The sequence below is a fragment of the Sorex araneus genome, chromosome 10 (genome assembly GCF_027595985.1).
Source record: "Sorex araneus isolate mSorAra2 chromosome 10, mSorAra2.pri, whole genome shotgun sequence".
NCBI lineage: Eukaryota > Metazoa > Chordata > Mammalia > Eulipotyphla > Soricidae > Sorex > Sorex araneus.
In genome coordinates this window covers 59933676-59952075 of record NC_073311.1, presented here as the reverse complement: position 1 = coordinate 59952075, position 18400 = coordinate 59933676, and the positions used below count along the sequence as shown (strand labels likewise).

Genomic DNA, 18400 nt, shown 5'->3' with positions numbered 1-18400 from the left:
CCCAGCCCCCCACCCTGGGTACCTTATGTTTAGCAGAGAGGCGAGAGACAGCAGCCTAAGGAAGGGATCTGCTGCTTTCCCATCTCTGCCACCCCAGGACTGGCTGGGAAGTCTAGGATTAATCCAGTCTACACGACAGGGGCCTCAAGTCCCAACTGCCCCATTAGGCCTAAGTTGTTAAACCCCATCTGACATCCATTTGTTCTGCGTGGCATAGGAGTTAATCCCTACCACCCAATTTCTTGGGAAGCCATGAATTCGGGGTGGAGTTAGGGATTGTTCTTTGGAGGGAAGGAAAGTCAGTCCTAAGCCTTAGTCAGATCTTTTGGGTCCTTTGCCTTTCCCACAGAAAATAATTTCAGGAGGAGATGAGCAATGAAATAAAAACAGATTTTATTTGGAGGTTTAAGAGAAATGGTGAGAAGGAAGAAAAAGAGAGTAATGCGCTCAAGAGAGAAAGTGCATTTCTCCAAAGGTGGAGAGCCCCAGTCCACATCCCAGCATTAGCTATAAAAGCATGAAAGAACATCTCTCAGGAGGGGAGATGAGGGTTACACACGTGTTCAGGCACCGCATGTGCTTGGCTATAGCACCTGGGCGTAGCAGCACATGGGCTCAGGCAGCATACGCACAAGCTTCCTTTGTTCAAGTTGGTTTTCAGGGTTTCTCCCAAGCTGCTTCGTGACTCAGTAAGAGTCTATTGCTAGGGTGCTGCCAAGAGGGTACAGTTGGAAGCAGTTGATGGTCTTCTTCGAAATTCCCTTCCAGGCCTTAGTTCCTGAGATTCTCTTGAAGGGGGGTTTCTCATGGTGTCAGGTAAAGGTCTTATGGCCTTAATTCCTGTGTCTACGAGGTGGGTCCTCACAGCCTTAGGGTTAGCGGTTTTATTACTTCCCAGGAATTCCATTGCTATGGGGACCCTTCCCTCCCTCCCTGCCTGCCTCAAAATTAGACCACCAAGACATTCAAATCATAAATCCAGAAGGCATGAGTAGGCACTCTCTTTTCCGTGGAGAACCTTGAGAATTAGTGCTGACAATTGGTGAAGTTTGCCTCTTAAACTTTCCCAGTACCTGACCCCTAATTTCTATTTCCATTTGCACCATCTTAGAAATATTCCTCACCTTTCTCTCAAAGAATAAATATTTTCTTCTCCTCACTTCCATCATCAAATCTACTGACCACAGACAGAACTTCTAAAAAAAGGGGGGGGGGGTACTATACACACTACCTTTACTTTCATCACCATAAAATACTTGGGTGAGGGCTAACTAGAAAAGTTGAATTTCATCAGTATTCCATGTTTCATATTTTGTTATTTAGTCCCCACCTATCTCTCTCTCTCTTTTCCTAATACACTTTAGTCTATACTTGATAATTCATCAGTAATACCAGTCTTCCCACTCTTCCCTGTTTATATCAGGGGATCTTAAATATCTTCAACCATATTCAGTTGCCCCAGTTGTCTGAATATGCCTCACTTCCCCACCTCTTCAGACAAACTGTTATTTCCTTTGTGAAATCTATGTATGAATCTCTCCCTTTGAGGTCAACACAGTTGATTGCCCAACGTTATTTTCAGCCACAAGACATTGACTTAAATCACCACAATAACACTCTTTATGATTTCAAGATGGGATATGACAAACAGATTCCATTCCTCTCTTTCTCGGCAAGATTAACCAAGTCTTGGGTCTGGATCGATAGCACAGTAGGTAGGACACTTGCCTTGCAGGCGGCCGACCCAGGGCTGATCCCTGGCATCCTACATGGTCCCCTGAGCACTGTCAGGAGTAAGTCCTGAGTGCAGAGCTAGGAGCAGCCCCTGTGTATTACCCCAACTATGACCAAAAAGTCAAAGAGCCAAAGATAAAAAAAAAAGATGACAAAGGCTTTGATTCCTATAATAGTAAGGATATCTATTGTATTAAACTTTGTTCTTATGGTCATATATATAACTATTGTACTATAGGAATGATCATATATCTGTAATTATACACTAGACATTTGCATTGAGAATCACATTTGGATTTGCCATAAAACAGATTGTTGTACAGTATTTAATCATAATTATCAGTTTTATAACCAGTATTTACATGTTCACATTATACATTATTATTTGAGTAGTAATGCTGACATAATAATTAATGCAAAGATATAAGTTCATTTAAAATTGCAGCTTAGGGGGCCGGAGCGATAGCACAGCGGGTAGGGCATTTGCCTTGCACGCGGCCAACCCGGGTTCGATCCCCGGCATCCCATATGGTCCCCCAAGCACTGCCAGGAGTAATTCCTGAGTGCAGAACCAGGAGTAACCCCTGAGCATCACTGGGTGTGACCCAAAAAGCAAAAAAAAAAAATTGCAGCTTATATTTGTACTGAACTGTTATCATGGCTAGTGGTTTCCCTTAGTGTTATTCTTCAATATTTTGTAATATACGAATCCATCTTCTCTGAAAGTTTCTTTGGATTTTTGTATGTTGTGTTTTGCTTTGCTTTTTTGGTTTGGTTTTTTGTGTGGCAAGAACACTTAATCTGAGTTCTTAACCTGAGGATTTCTTAACAAGTTTTAAAGTGTCAAAATGGTTTTGTGAAGTGTAGGCAATGTTTTCAACAACAGATGTTTTTAACAACAGATCTCTAACAGATCTTTGGAACTGCAACTTCAAACCCACTGAATAACAGCACCTTGTTTTCCCAGCACCAGTCTCTTTTTTTCCTTTCACAAATGCTGCTATTTAAGCACTTTTTGTCAGATTTATCCATTCTATATTTTTGATATGCCTAATTGTATCAACAGCTAGGAAAAATAGCGTTAAATTTCCTCAAAAAACTGAAACTCCCTCCAGAGAGATAGCGCTAGTGGTAAGGCTATCTCCTAGCATGTGTAAGACACTGACTTCAATCCCCATCACTGCAAGGTCCCCAAGTTCCATGACCATGACCCCCATGGTCCTGAGAGCACCAGCCATGAGAGTCCATCGCTGTCGGCTATGCCTCCCCAACTCAAGCACTGCCTTGTGTAGCCCATATAAATAAAAGTAAAGCTACAACTAACACAGAATCCAGAATTCCCAGGTCTGGATATTTATCTGAAAACTGAAGTCAAGATTTTTAAGAGGTATCAAATTCCCATACACATTGTAGCATTAATTTAAATAGTCAAAATAATGAAGCAATCCAAATATCCACTGGACAGTAGATATTCTGAAGCGAAACCAGTACATAACTGCAATAGAAAATGTTCAGACATTTTAAAAATAAGAAAATTCTACAATTTACATGAATCATCCTGAAATAAATTCAATATATTTGTAACACTGCTGACAGACACAGTATGACCCCATTCCAGTTGTATGGAATTCTGGGTACTTCAGAATCTATCTTGCACTGTGGTATCACTCTATATCCAATCATTTAAAGGCATATATTTTCTTCACTACCCCCTGTTTACTTACCAGACTTTCTGGGGATATACGATAGCATTTTGGTTCTTAGATTTCTAATAGTATAATAGGAGAGAAAGAAATAGAAATGTTTGGCGTTAGTAAAACCACAATAGGTGTCGGTGTTTGATAAACTTATATTCGACTCCTACTTTTAGTTTTATAACCTCAATAACTGGGATAAGTTTCATCACATCTGATTCTCCATCACCTCATCTGTAATCTATGTTGTAGAATTAGTGCAAGAATAGAAATACAACAATATTTTTATTGTACCTGATTTTTTTAGTTATAATGCTCCAAAACTTCTACAGAAATAACCTTTGTAAACCCCAATCAAATACTATTCAAATCACAAAGACTTGTAACTATTAAATTATTAATTTAGAAGAAGACAGGGAATTGTGATTCACCGAGTTGTGGTCAGACTTATTTCTGGTGGTGCATTATTCCTGGTGGTGCTCAGGACACCATGCGTGGTACCAAGGATGGGACCATATGGATTCCGGGGATTGAACCCTGTTCAGTCACATGCAAGGCTAGTGTCCTACCTGCTGTACTATTGCTCCAGCCCCATAAAAATTTAAATATTTTTTAATTAAAAAATGAAAACCTACACCAATATAAAGGAAAAGCTGAAAAAACAAATATTTTTTGTATTTGTTTTTTGTATTTTGTATTGCAAATGCTGATATTAACTAAATTTTCTTATATTTCTTGAAAGGGCTTAAGTGATACCACTGTGGTAGGGCATTTGCCTTGCATACAGCCTACCTGGGTTCGATTACTCTGCCCCTCTCGGAGAGCGTGGCAAGCTACCGAGAGTATCTCGCCCTCACAGCAGAGCCTGGCAAGCTACCTGTGGTGTATTCGATATGCCAAGAAACAGTAACAACAAATCTCAAGATGAAGACATTACTGGTGCCCGCTCGAGCAAATCAATGAGCAACAGGATGACAGTGACAGTGACACCACCAAATCTACTCATCTACTCTGATTTCTTGAAAATTTATAAACACCACCAGGAGTCATTAGATTTTAATTGACAACGTCCTTTGTTTAAATTCAGTAGGATAAACCAAGTATTGTAGAAGCACGTTTTTTTACTTATGGCTGTTAGGTCAAGATTAGACTTATTTGTAATGAACATGCTTTTTACCCCAGAAATTTTAGCATCGGTTTTATTTACAAAAATTAATAGACAAAAATTAAAGGATCCGGTCAAGAAAGAACAAGAGAAACATGACTGAAATTGAAAGGAAGGAAGGAAGGAAGGAAGGAAGGAAGGAAGGAAGGAAGGAAGGAAGGAAGGAAGGAAGGAAGGAAGGAAGGAAGGAAGGAAGGAAGGAAGGAAGGAAGGAAGGAAGAAGATGCAGAGTAAGATTTATTTTCAGTTAATTTGGTGTTTCAGTTCACATTTCTCAGTTTGGATTCTACAATAGCTGGTATTTATGCTACCTTCCCCTTTTTATAGGTTAATTATATTTTCAATCATTCTGTCATGCATTTCTTTTAACTATTAAATCCTAAGCCTTCTACGTCATTTCAGAAAAAGTACAGTCATAAAGATTATGAGAAGGTTTGGAGGGAGGGAGAAACATTTCCTGATAAAAAGCTGTTTCTGAAAGATATAAATAGAAACTTTTCTGGGACTGCAGTTGATGCTATATCGGGAATCATGCAACATTTACTACTTACTTCCATGCAAGAAAACTTGTGCTGGACTGGTTCTCCAAGGGGCCTGGCTGTGGAGTGTCACCTCTGGGATATTCTCAAGGAGTGGCCTGACCAGTTCCCTATCTTAATCCTTACCTGTTACCATGGCAAACAGCTGCCTGGTTTCCTGCTTTGTCCAACTTGCTCTGCAGTCTCTTGCTCAATAGGAGCAGATAGTGAAAATTCCTCTCAAAATGCCATTTACTTGATCTGTAGCTCTACAATAGAATTTAAATGAAAGTTTGTAGAAAAATAGAATGAAATCTCATACTTAAGCTCTCGAAATGGAAGAGGTATATTGATTCAAAAAGTGAAAGGCCATCCATTCAAATATCTACAACTACACAATGAGTGGTTCTCAAAACTTTCAAGCTGGTAGAATGCCTACAATTCTGATTTTAAATGCATATATTGGTAGGATTATTTGTCAGGAATGTTTGCTCATTGTTTTTCTACATGACCTGTACAATTGTGTACCTCAGGGTACACAATTATCCTTTGAATAATTCCAGATTATGTCGAACATTGTAAATGATATATAAGAAGAACTCTGATCATTCCATATTAAATTTTGTTCTGCAACAAAAGTATACTTTAAAAATAAAATGTACAGGCAGTTTCAGAAAAATGAAAAAAAAATGGTGTTTTCTGCTAGTAGAAAGTTCCAACAAATTAGTCACGAAAAAAATTTTTCTTGATGAGATATCAGAGATGAATAAAAGAATTTAGAAAAGAATAACCAGAAATTTAAAAACACCTATTTTTAATAGAAGCATTTGAACGTCATATTAAGCAATAAAAGTCACCCCAAAAATAACATTTATTGTCCAAAAAAATGGCAAGCACATGTTAAATTCAGATTAAGCTTTAAGCATTAGTAAAACTACACACTGAATGAAAATAAACTGGCGGCTCGCCTCGGAGATGTAATCCCAGGGGCCGCACATGAAGACCTCATATCTCTTCACAGCATGTCTGACTCTAGTGGAGAACTCCTAACAATAATAGTGAGTTTTTTGTTGAAATGTTGAATGTAACTAAAGTAAAGAGAAATTTATCAGTTACCCAGGTAGTGGGGGGTGGAGGGGTGTGGGGGGGCAGGCTGGGAGGTATACTGGGTTGTTGTTTTTTTTTGGTGGTGGAATATGGGCACTGGTGAAGGGATGGTTGTTTCAGCATTGTATAACTGAGACTTAAGCCTGAAAGCATTGTAATTTTCCACATGGTGATTCAATAAAAAAAAGAAAAAGAAAAAAAGAAACTGGATAATTGGTGAACCAATGTAACAGTAGAATAATAAAACAAGTCTAAAATAGACATAGAAGGTAATAGTAGCTTATATTAGTACAGAGCCAAAGCCATAGCCAGTCCACCAGACTCTGCACCAGGCTGTTTACACTCGGGGCGCCCTCGAGGGGCTGGGTGAGAACCCTCACCCCTCCCTGCCCCAAAGGACCCAGCCCTGGCAGTTGACCTCCACTACCCAACTGCCGCCACGCTCCAGGCCACTTTGCAGCCACTCGACACATTGTAAGACACTTCCTATCCATTTTCCATAATTACCACACCATATTTGATGGTGTCCAGATAGTAGGCAACAAATTGTATATATATATATTATATATATGTATAAACATATATATTATATATATATGTATATGCATATATATTCCTCTCGGAGAGCCCAGCAAGCTACTGAGAGTATCCTGCCTGCACGGGCAGAGCCTGGCAAGCTACCAGTAGCATATTCGATATTCCAAAAATAGTAATGATAGGTCTCATATCCCTGACCCTGAAAGAGCCTCCAATCATTGGGAAAGACAAGTAAGGAGAGGCTGCTAAAATCTCAGGGCTGGGAGGAATAGAGACGTTAATGGTGCCCACTCGAGAAAATCGACAAACAATAGGATGACAGTGATACAGTGGTTAATACAAAGTAAAAACATAATAAAATGAACAGTCGGGCCTGGCGGTGGGCGGTAATGCTGGGGTGGGGATGGCAGCGTGGGGACCCACCCGGGCCCCCTCTGCAGCCCCCGATGTGAGCCTGCAGTATTTTCCTTATATGATCAGGCCCCCTTGTAGGTCAGGGGCCTGAGAGGATTATGAAAATGAGTCTGGCCAAGTGGGGCACGGGGATCCGGTTAGGAGGTGGGAGGGAAGTCTGGGGGGCGGAGGGTAGGGGGGAGGGGGAGGGTCCTGAAGTCGTGTCTGTGAGCCCTGGTCACAATGACCACTGCAATCTGAGTGCCTGGGAACCAGGTAATGGAGCGTGTTCTGAGAACCGACTGAGACCAACAAAAAAATGAATAAATAAAAAATAAATAAATAAAAAATAAAACGGTGGATTCAAATCCATACATATAACTAACCGCATTCAACGTAAATAGGCTTTGTTGACTTATTTTGTTAACAGACTTTTCAGAGTAAGACCGAATGATTATTTGTTTTTAATTGAAGAGATATCTATCATCCCAAAATACCCGAGTTGATTTAAAAAAAATAAGAATATCCTTTCCCATTCTGTGGATCGTCTTTGTATTCTGGTCACTGTATCTCTTGCGGTACAGAAGCTTTTTAGTTTAATGTAGTCCCATTTGTTGATCTCTATTTTTACTAGATTGCTTAGTTCCGTGTCACCTTTGAAGATACCTTTATCTTCAATATCGTGGAGGGTTTTGCCGACCTTGTCTTCAATGTACCTTATGGTTTGTGGTCTAATGTTGAGGTCTTTAATCCATTTTGATCTGACTTTTGTGCATGGTGTCAGGTCAAGGTCTAAACCCATTTTTTTGCATGTGGTTGTCCAGTTGTGCCAGCACCATTTGTTAAAGAGGCTTTCCTTGCTCCACTTCACATCTCTTGCTCCCTTATCAAAGATTAGATGGTCATACATTTGGGGTTGTGTGTAGGGATATTCCACCCTGTTCCATTGGTCTACGGCTCTGCCTTTGTTCCAGTACCATGCTGTTTTAATTGTTACTGCTTTGTAGTAAAGTTTGAGGTTGGGGATGGTGATGCCTCCCATCATCTTTTTCCCAAGAATTGTTTTAGCTATCCTTGGACGTTTGTTATTCCATATGAATTTTAGGATTGCTTGATCCATTTCTTTGAAGAGTGTCATGGGCATATTTATAGGGATCGCATTGAATCTGTATAATGCTTTAGGGAGTATTGCCATTTTGACAACATTGGTTCTCCCTATCCACGAGCAGGGTATATGTTTCCATTTCCTCATGTCCTCTTTGATTTCATGGAGTAGCGTTATGTAGTTTTCTTTGTAAAGGTCTTTTACTTCCTTGGTTAAGCTGATTCCGAGGTACTTGATTTTCTGGGGCACGATTGTGAATGGGATTGCTTTTTTCATGTCCCTTTCCTCTGCCTCATTGTTTGCATATATGAAGGCCATGGATTTTTGGGTATTGATTTTGTAGCCTGCAACTTTACTGTATAAATCTATTGTTTCTAAGAGTTTCTTAGTAGAGGTTTTAGGCTTCTCTAGATATAGTATCATGTCGTCTGCAAATAGTGAGAGTTTGATTTCTTCCCTTCCTATCTGGATGCCCTTAATCTCTTTTTCTTGTCTAATAGCTATCGCAAGTACTTCCAGTACTATATTGAAGAGGAGTGGTGAGAGTGGGCATCCTTGTCTTGTGCCTGATCTCAGAGGAAAGGCCCTTAGTTTTTCCCTGTTGAGGATAATGCTTGCCGTAGGCTTGTGATAGCACTGGTTGAACTCTACAAGAAGAAAACATCCAACCCCATCAAAAAATGGGGCGAAGAAATGAACAGAAACTTTACCAAGGAAGAAATAAGAATGGCCAAAAGGCACATGAAAAAGTGCTCTGCATCACTAATCATCAGAGAGATGCAGATCAAAACAACCATGAGATACCACCTCACACCACAGAGACTAGCACACATCCAAAAGAACAAAAGCAACCGCTGTTGGAGAGGATGTGGGGAGAAAGGGACCCTTCTTCACTGCTGGTGGGAATGCCGACTGGTTCAGCCCTTCTGGAAAACAATTTGGACTCTCAAAAAATTAGATATTGAATTCCCATTTGACCCAGCAATACCACTGCCGGGAATATATCCCAGAGAGACAAAAAAGTACAATCGAAACAACATCTGCACATGTATGTTCATCGCAGCACTGTTTACAATAGCCAGAATCTGGAAAAAACCCGAATGCCCCAGAACGGATGACTGGTTGAGGAAACTTTGGTACATCTATACAATGGAATACTATGCAGCTGTTAGAAAAAAGGAGGTCAAGAATTTTGTAGTCAAGTGGATGGGCATGAAAAGTTTCATGCTGAGTGAAATGAGTCAGAAAGAGAGAGACAGACATAGAAAGATTGCACTCATCTATGGTATATAGAATAACAGAGTGGGAGACTAACACCCAAGAACTGTAGAAATAAGTACCAGGAGGTTGACTCCATGGCTTCGAGGCTGGCCTCACGTTCCGGGGAAAGGTCAACTCAGAGAAGCGATCACCAACTACATTGTAGTCGAAGGCCATGTGGGGGAAGGGAGTTGCGGGCTGAATGACGGCTAGAGACTGAGCACAGCGGCCACTCAACACCTTTATTGCAAACCACAACAGCTAATTAGAGAGAGAGAACAGAAGGGAATGCCTTGCCACAGTGGCAGGGTGGGGTGGGGGGGAGATGGGATTGGGGAGGGTGGGAGGGACACTGGGTTTACGGGTGGTGGAGAATGGGCACTGGTGAAGGAATGGGTTCCCGAACTTTGTATGAGGGAAGTATAAGCACAAAAGTGTATAAATCTGTAACTGTACCCTCACGGTGATTCTCTAATTAAAAATAAATAAATTTAAAAAAAAATAAGAAAGCAAAAAGTTCAATGAAGGGTTCATGAAGACAACGTAAGCATCCCAGAACCCATTTTTCCTACTGAAATAAACTGAAGAATATTGGAAGAAAAAAAAAGTTAAGTGAAACAGTTCGTTCACTTTCTGTAAAAAATGGAAAGCAAAGGAAACTTCTCTTAAAAACTCTGAAACACACTGCATAGAGAATCAGCCCTTTAAAAACAGTAAAATTTTACTATGCTTCTTGTACCTTTATTCCAAGAACAGACCTCTCTAGGAGTGGTTTGGTGAGACACCTAAAACTCAAGCTCTCCCGCCATCTTTTTGTCCCCAAAGGAGTCCTTAAGATGGATCCCCACTGGACAGGAAAGAAGAACCCTCGTCATCAGGGGGTTTCACCCAGTTCTGGATGTGGATCCACACAAGTCCTGTCCTCGGTTCTGAACTGCTTGTGCACAGGACAGGACGAAGTGGCAACAGCTTTGAAAACTGAGCAGACACTTAAAACATCACCCACAAAAGAGGAGCCAAAGTTTACCATGTGCAACTAATTGGATTGATTGCCTGCTAAAACAAAAACAACATTCTCCAGAGATGCATCACAGGAGCCAGTCGACACACAGAATATTCACAGTGTTCTGGAGAAAGTCCAAGTGACTTGATATACAAAGACTTAGTCTCAAGGCAAAAAAGCAGCTATCATAACTGTGTTCCAGGCAGCGAAGAAAGTCTCAAATTAAACGAAAACTAGAAGATCAAAAAAGACATATGTGCATTATAAAAATAAGTGAGAATCTGGGACTGAAAAGCACAGTGCTTAAAATAAAAATGTCAGTGATGATCTCTCATGGGCTCATTTACGTGGCACACGCACCCAGTCGATGGTCTGAAGAACAGAAAGACGTTGGAAAAATGCATAGTCAACTTGGAGAAGTGTCAATCAAATATACCCATATTAAGAAATGAATGAAAACAATTTTTACTAACAGGACCTGATAGATCAACAGACTAAAGTTTTGCATACAGAAGGCCTTGGTTCAATTCCTGACACCAGTGTTCCCCAGAGAACCACCAGGAATGACCCCAGGATGAGGTCAAAGTGGTCCCTTTGCACTGCCAGATGAGACTCCTCGTCCAAAAATAATATTGATAGCAGAACCTCAAGGACCTGTGACTCGATATCAAAAGACTTGGGCTTTAACTCTGAATCTGTATGATTTTTAATTTTAAAAATGACAAACATAACAAAGCAATGTGGTAGGGTCTGGTATTTGGGTGAAGAAACTAGGGGGAATCTTGCCACACTCAGCAGTGAAGAAACCCGGTGGCAGCAGAAAATTCTCCGGTCCCCATACTGAGTCGGTATCTCGGGGACGCCCCAGATGGAGCAGGTACAGCCTCCTGGCCCTCTCCAGAGGGAATCCCGGCAACCATGAGCTTTTACAAGTACGGCTCCGGTATATGGCCACAGGACTATTCCTTCTAAGCTTTCCTGATATACAAAGTGAACAATGGAAAATAAATGATCTAGCATCTGCCCCTGCCCAAAACTAGAGAGAGAGTTGCACACATGAGACCTCGCAGGACAGGGGTGTGGGTGTGGGGAGGGGGAACCAGCCCCTCTCCCTGCCCCTACAAGGCCCTGAGTTGCTGCCCATGAAGGGCTCCTGGTTCCTGAAAGGCCGTGATCCCAGAGGCACACAGACCAATTTCGGAACCCAGTGGCTTCTGGCAGAAATGCATATGGACTAAGCATTAAACTACGGAGCCATGCCACCCCAGGTGGGGAAAGGTTTCTGTCCCTTCTTCTTTTTCTCCCTGGTGGTGTGGTGGCTGCCATCTTTTCAGAACCTGCTGGATAGTCAGCTATGAGACCGCAGTGACGTGACACATGGGGCCTCATGGGATGGGGGTGGAACTGGTCCCTCTCCCCATCCCAATCTCAGAACCCAGCAGCTTTTGACAGAAATCCCTCCATATTTATTACTAAAACACCAGAAATCCAACATGCTCTTCATATCAGCAATAGAAAACAAATTATCTAATGATGCCTTTTCGGCACGTCTGATTGTTGGGGGAAATTCCAAATAATAATGGTGGATCTTTTGTTGAAATATTGAATGTGATCAAAGCGGAGAGAGAATAAGGTGGAAATCACCTTCCATCTTATAGGCAGGGGGAGGGGTGGGATGGGAGGTATACTGGGGTTCTTCGTGGTGGAGGGTGTGCACTGGTGAGGGGATGGATGTTTGATCATTGTATGACCGAGACTTAGACTGGAAATCTTTGTAACTGTTCTCACGGTGATTCAATAATATAAAAAGAAACTGGGGAAGGGTGATGAAAAGTATAAACTTCTGGTTGTGAGATGAATTTGGTAGAAGGTGATTGCTAGTGGCAACATGCTATATTTAATACTGAAAAGTTGTTGGAAGAATCCATCTGAAAAGTTCTGAAAACATGCATACACACAAATGGTGACTATGTGAGATCACAGATATGGGTACTAGCCTCATTATGATAATCTCTCTGTCAACCAGCCATGTTTCTAGTCAGATGTGGCTAGTGATCAGTGCATTTTACTGCACAGATCTAAAACCACTCTTAGATAAAAGACTTGTGTCAGAGAAATAATGAATTTGCATGTGGAATGTTGGAAGTAATTGTAGCCCGAAGATGGATGTTGGGAGATGATGTCTAAGGGCAAATAGTTTTCAAGGGCTCCCAAGAGTTAGTGGAAATTTTTTGGCTCACTCCTCTCCTTCAAACTAGGCTCACCTTTTAACTTTCCTTGATGGTAGAATGCAAAATCATCTTATATTTGGTCCACAGTCTAATCCTTTAGATTTTCAGCCTTTGCCTCACACTCTTGGAATATATCCCTGCTACTTAAAGAGACCTACCTGGAACCAACTACAGAAAGATGAGAATTACCAAAGATCATGAATCATAGGCCACAGACAAAGGAGTAAGACCACTTGGGACGTGCGCTCACTCCCTAGTCAGATCACCAAGGACTCCTACTGCCTGAGTTAGCCCTGGGGAGACCAACAGAACTGCAGAACTGCCCTGCACTGATTTATCCCAGCTATCATTTGGCCTTTCTGCCACTGATATTCTGTACATATCTCTCTACCTCCTGATCAGCACTTACATAGGAACATATCTGTAATGCTACTAATTCCGAATATTCCCCATGAGGAGCCATTCTACCTCTGTCACTGGCCCTAACTACCTAAATTTCACTAGTTTCTCCTTCCTCTTCAGTGATACTAAGACCTCAGATTCTTCAACTCTCACTTCTCATTCACAGTTTATCAACGTGCAGTAAGGTGTGACGGCACCTGCTTTAAACTCAAACTGCTCCCAGTTTCTTCCTCTCTTCCAGCAGTTCAGTGGATGCCTCCCGTCCATCAATGCCTACTGGCCAAAACAGGTTTGGACCTCAAATCTAAGGTATACCAATGAAGGTGAAGGTTGGTGGAAGATAAATCAACTATATGTATACTCCCTAGCACATTCATCCATTGCAATACATTACAATTTTCCTTATTATTTTACAAAGTAAAACTAGTATTTACTATTTACTAAGTACTTACTAATTTGCTTAGTAAGTTAGCCTGTAATACTTGTATGCACAGTTTTACCTTCCACTGAATCAAATGCATGTAAACACATTGTCAGCAATTTTAACTCAGTTTTCTGAACAATAAATCCATCCAAACAAAGTTCACACATATCTTGTGCAGGTTAGGTGTTTTTTTTCTATTTTGGTTTGTTTTTTTAATGAATCACCATGAGGTACAATTACATTCTTATAGTTACAGACACAGTTACAGACACAGTTTCATGATTGTGTTTGAGTCAAACAATGTTCAAGTACCCATCCCTCCACCAGTGACCATTCTCCACCATCAATGTTCCAAGTATCCCTCCCCCTGCCCCCCACCCCTTCCCACCCCCTGCCTCTGTGGCAGGCACATTCCCTCTTTCTTTCTCCTTTTGGGTGTTATGATTTGCAATACATTTACCAAGCGGCCATCATGTTTGGTCCATAGTCTACTTTCAGCACGCATCTCCCATCCCGAGCGAGCCCTCCACAGGTTAGGCTTTTCTACCCTCCAGTTTACCACCATAAAACCAATAGTGTTGGTAACTTTGACCTCCAGCCAGCGGCAGTGGGTCACTAAGAAGGAGGCAAGCCAGCACACAAGGACTGTCCAAGCTTGAGGCTTCCCTGAGCAGCCATACGTGAGCACGCAGAATGGCCATGTCTTCAATGCAGTATTGCTCTCCATCCTGGCTTCCAACACATGAGCCATGGTTCATGTAGACAGAGACATTAAGAACAGTTAGCACCTCAATATTCAATGGGGACATTAGGAGCAGAGGTTGAGTAGCCAATCAGCAGGCAAGTCATGACAAATCCCTGTTCTATTCTGGCCTGGGAACATGTTTTGCTGCCTTCCCCCAAGTATTCTATTCATACTTAAACTTGTTTCACCCAAGAAGTTATCCTGGCCTGGGGGTCTTGTTAGGGGGACAATGTCCCCCTTAGAAAGCCAAGAGCAGGTTTTACCCCTTATGCTGTTGAAACCAATAGGCTCTAAAAATTAGCATAACCTACTGTGCCTATTGAATGATTTTCTGCATGGAGACAAAGGGGAGGTGGTGTGTAGGAGAGGGGAGAGAGCATGCTATATCCACAAAAAAAATATTCTTAGCTCTGACTGGAAATAGAAAATCATGCTCAGCAATTCTGAATCTTTAATTTTTAAAAACTGACTAATTCAGTGTCACAATCAAGTAAATTTTGTAGTTCACTGATTTGCCTAAATTTTATTTAGGAAATAATAAAATTAAACATTTTATTGTTCATCGATTTTGCTCGGGCGGGCACCAGTAACGTCTCCATTGTGAGACTTGTTGTTACTATTTTTGGCATATAGAATATGCCACAGGCAGCTTGCCAGGTTTTGCCATGCGGGCAGGATACTCTTGATAGCTTGCCAGGCTCTCTGAGAGGGATGGAGGAATCAAACCTGGGTCGGCCACATGCAAGGCAAACACCCTACCCGCTGTGCTATTGCTCCAGCCCATTTTATTGTTACTTTTATAAAACAGTGAGAGCACATCAGACATTGTTGAAGTTGAGCAGTACAATCCCTGGCAGTGTTCATCTAGCATGAAGCAAAAACTAGGTATTATTCAATGTGAAAATTAATAAAAGTAACCATTTCTACTTATTGTCCAAGTTATTATCACATAGATGCAAGAGGTCTAATTTCTCTAAGAAAGCAATTTTGTTTTCAGAGCCAGAGAGATAGTGGGTAGGCTGCTTACCTTGCATGTGGTTGACACTGGTTCAACCTCTGGCAAACCATGTGATATCTGAGCACCCCAGGGGTGATCCCCTGAGTGCAGAGTCAGGACTAAGCCCTAAGTACTTCCAGATGTGGCCCCCAAAACAATGACAACAAAATGAAACAAAGCTTATTTTAGAACCTAAGTCATTATCTTTTTTCAGGTACCATGTGAAAAATGAAGAAAAGTAGTATGAAATACACATAGAACATCTATGAACATGCGTATCAGAGTTTATAAAGTAAAACTTGCTAAGCAGTTCTAAAAAAGGAAAAAAAGAGTAGCATTAGAAAGCATGGAGCACACGTAGAATTTTTAATTAATTTGTGTGACTTTGGAGAACTAATATCAAAGCCTGATTAAAGATTTTAGATCCTTAACTTTACATAGCAAATTTCTTTATTCCCCCCAAAAGTAGTAATTTCAGCCAGCAAGATTACTTCATAACCAAGTATCCATTGCAAACAGTACTGCTTTTAGTTTAGGGAAATGTTCCTGTTTGTTTTTTTCCAAGTATTTTTTAAGGCCCATGAGAGAACTCAGTGGGCTGGAGCACATGTTTTATATGATGGAGACCTGAGATTGATCCTAGTACAACAGTGTTCCCTGAGCACTGTTGAATACTCCCCAAGCACAATTAGGTGTGGCCTTAAAGGAAATCCCAACCCCAAACCAACTATTTTTAAATTTAAAATAAGGAAGGGAAAGAAAATTGTCCTTAGAATCTTATGCTTGAGTATTGCTTGTCCTTCCTTCCCCCTCAGTTTATTTTTGCTTGCAATTCAGATATTTCATTTATCAAGACATATGGGTACATCAGTGTGCTAGATTCTGATTTCAACTTAGACTAGGTTTCATGAATTAATAACTGTAAGCAGTTCTAATAACACACAAGAACTTCTCAGAGAAACACTAAAATATAATTATTCTTCCTTTAAATACCAAACATATTAAATCATTTCCTCTGTACAGGATTTTTTTTTCACATATTCAAATCTGTAACGTTACTACAGTTTTTGAAAATATTTTCTGAGCCAAATTCTCCTTGGTGCTAAAGTAATTTCCAAAGTAGTGCACATGCGTTGAAAATGTGGCATTTCAGTCGAGAGAGAGAATGAATGTTCTTCTTAAAGGATTAACTTAAATCCAAAAATATACACACCCATAAACGTAGAGATTTTCATTCAGAGGAAATTAACAGGAGCAGTTTGGAGGATTGGCACGGAAAAAAAAAAATTTAAAAATAGGTTAAGTAGTGTCCTCTGGATTGAAAATAATAGTTATTTAAGACTACAACAGGCCACGAAGCACTGATATTTTGAAAGTCTATCTAACCATCATTTAGAAAATTGGGGATTTTTCTATCCGGTGGTGCTGGAGGGGGTCGGCTTGTCGAAGGTCACCCCTGAAGCTGGTTCAGGGCTTGCAGCCCAGAGGCGGGTCCTCCTGGCTCCTAGGGATGCCCCGGGGAATGGCCACGGGCGATCTCTCTCCCTAATCCTGGGTCTCAGAGTTTTCAAAGCACACTTCTTCATTAGCCACCTTCCTAATGACCGTGCGTTTTTCCTGGCTCTGGAAGGGGGCTCTTCAGACTGAACCCCCTTTTTTGACTGTTTGTTTTGTGTTTTTGCGTTTCCTTCTTGACTCACAATCTCATGTTTGGCTTGCCAGACGTTCATGAGCTCTAATTACTGGGCTTGTGGTCTGTATGCCACCAGGCTCATGTCCTCAGGAGCTGTGATTCTATCTGTTACAAATTACTTCTCCCAATAGCTGCCGCCATCAGATTGGCATTCTTAATTGCTCGTTCTCTGCAGTGCACAGGAGCTGTCTCAACGGAAGTGGGGAGTCCGGGGTCCGGGACGGGGTCAGGGAGGTGGGCTACGTTCCCAGGGAAAAAGTCTGTTAGTCCCAGACCCACCACCTCCAGTCTAACTCCTGCCTTATCTGAAGGCTTATCACCCTGGTTGGACCTTACTGCCCAGAATCAGGAGTCTCCCTTCAGACTCAGGGAAGCCGAAACGTCTGCCTGTGTTTGATTTTCTCTCCCCTCTCAGAGGTCTCTTTGCCTTTGTTTGGCGGCCGAGAAGCTAACTCTGCTCATCTCCCACCCTCTCAGCTGTTGTCTGCTTGGTACCTCCCTTATGGCCTGGCCTTCCTGCACTTCCATTTATTTATACAGGGAGTGAGCTGGAATGGAATCTTCTTACTGCATTTAGACATATTCCAGTCTTCCCATCGCAAAATCGTGTGTTCCTCCAAATTCCTCTCTAGCCTCGCTTCCTCTCCTTTTATTCCCTTTCCTGTCCTGGCAGACATAACTCCCATCCACCTCCACTACATCTCTCAGTCACAGAGTGCTGGACCTTGTTCCCAGGAGTTAGTGGCATTTGCTTCACTGTGCTTACCTTCGGCTAATCACCAGCTCCAACGCACCCTCTGCTGAAGTTATTTTAGTTAAATTACCGTGGCCTAAGGTTCGATGGACCATGTCCCAGCTCCCTTGAACTTCTCTCCTATAATGTATCTGATGCTATAGTTAACAGCTCTCTCTGGGTTTGGAGGGACAGTATGGGGGAAAGGTGCTTGCATCACATTCTGCCAACCCCACCCTGTGCAGGGTGCACCCCAGCCAGAGGCCCAAGAGCACCGCTAATGGCCTGGGTCAAACGTGGCACCACTGGACCCTGGATAAGCATCCAAACATGGTTCTTGTGCTGAACCATCAGTTTCATTAAAAAGATGCATGGACACGTGGCATGTGAATCTCCACATGGATGAAGACATCTCACTGCTTAGCCTCGAGCAGTTAGTACAAAGTTAGTACAGTTGAGTACAAAGCAGAAAAAATTGCATATCTACCTGTTTGACTTGAAAGTGTGTGTTTGTCGGCGGGGAGAGGAGGGTGGGGGTGATGGTGGTGAAGAGGTACCAGCTGGGATGCAAAGCTCACCCTGAGTCATATATAATACGAGGCCAAAGATTTTGTGGAGTCTGAACCACATATACAGCCCTTCCCAGACAAGTTGCATCC

The 18400-nt window shown here is 41.7% G+C and overlaps 2 non-coding genes across 2 annotated transcripts; both read left to right on the top strand.

Moving 5' to 3' along the window:
* Positions 1 to 7175: 7175 nt before the first annotated feature.
* LOC129399224 (small Cajal body-specific RNA 17) lies at positions 7176 to 7308 on the top strand. Its single transcript, XR_008626999.1, has one exon. It is a non-coding gene; the product is annotated as a small Cajal body-specific RNA 17 (non-coding RNA).
* A 75-nt stretch (positions 7309 to 7383) lies between these two features.
* On the top strand, positions 7384 to 7459 carry LOC129399216 (small Cajal body-specific RNA 18). The gene has a single exon (XR_008626992.1). It is a non-coding gene; the product is annotated as a small Cajal body-specific RNA 18 (non-coding RNA).
* The last annotated feature ends 10941 nt before the right edge of the window (positions 7460 to 18400 follow it).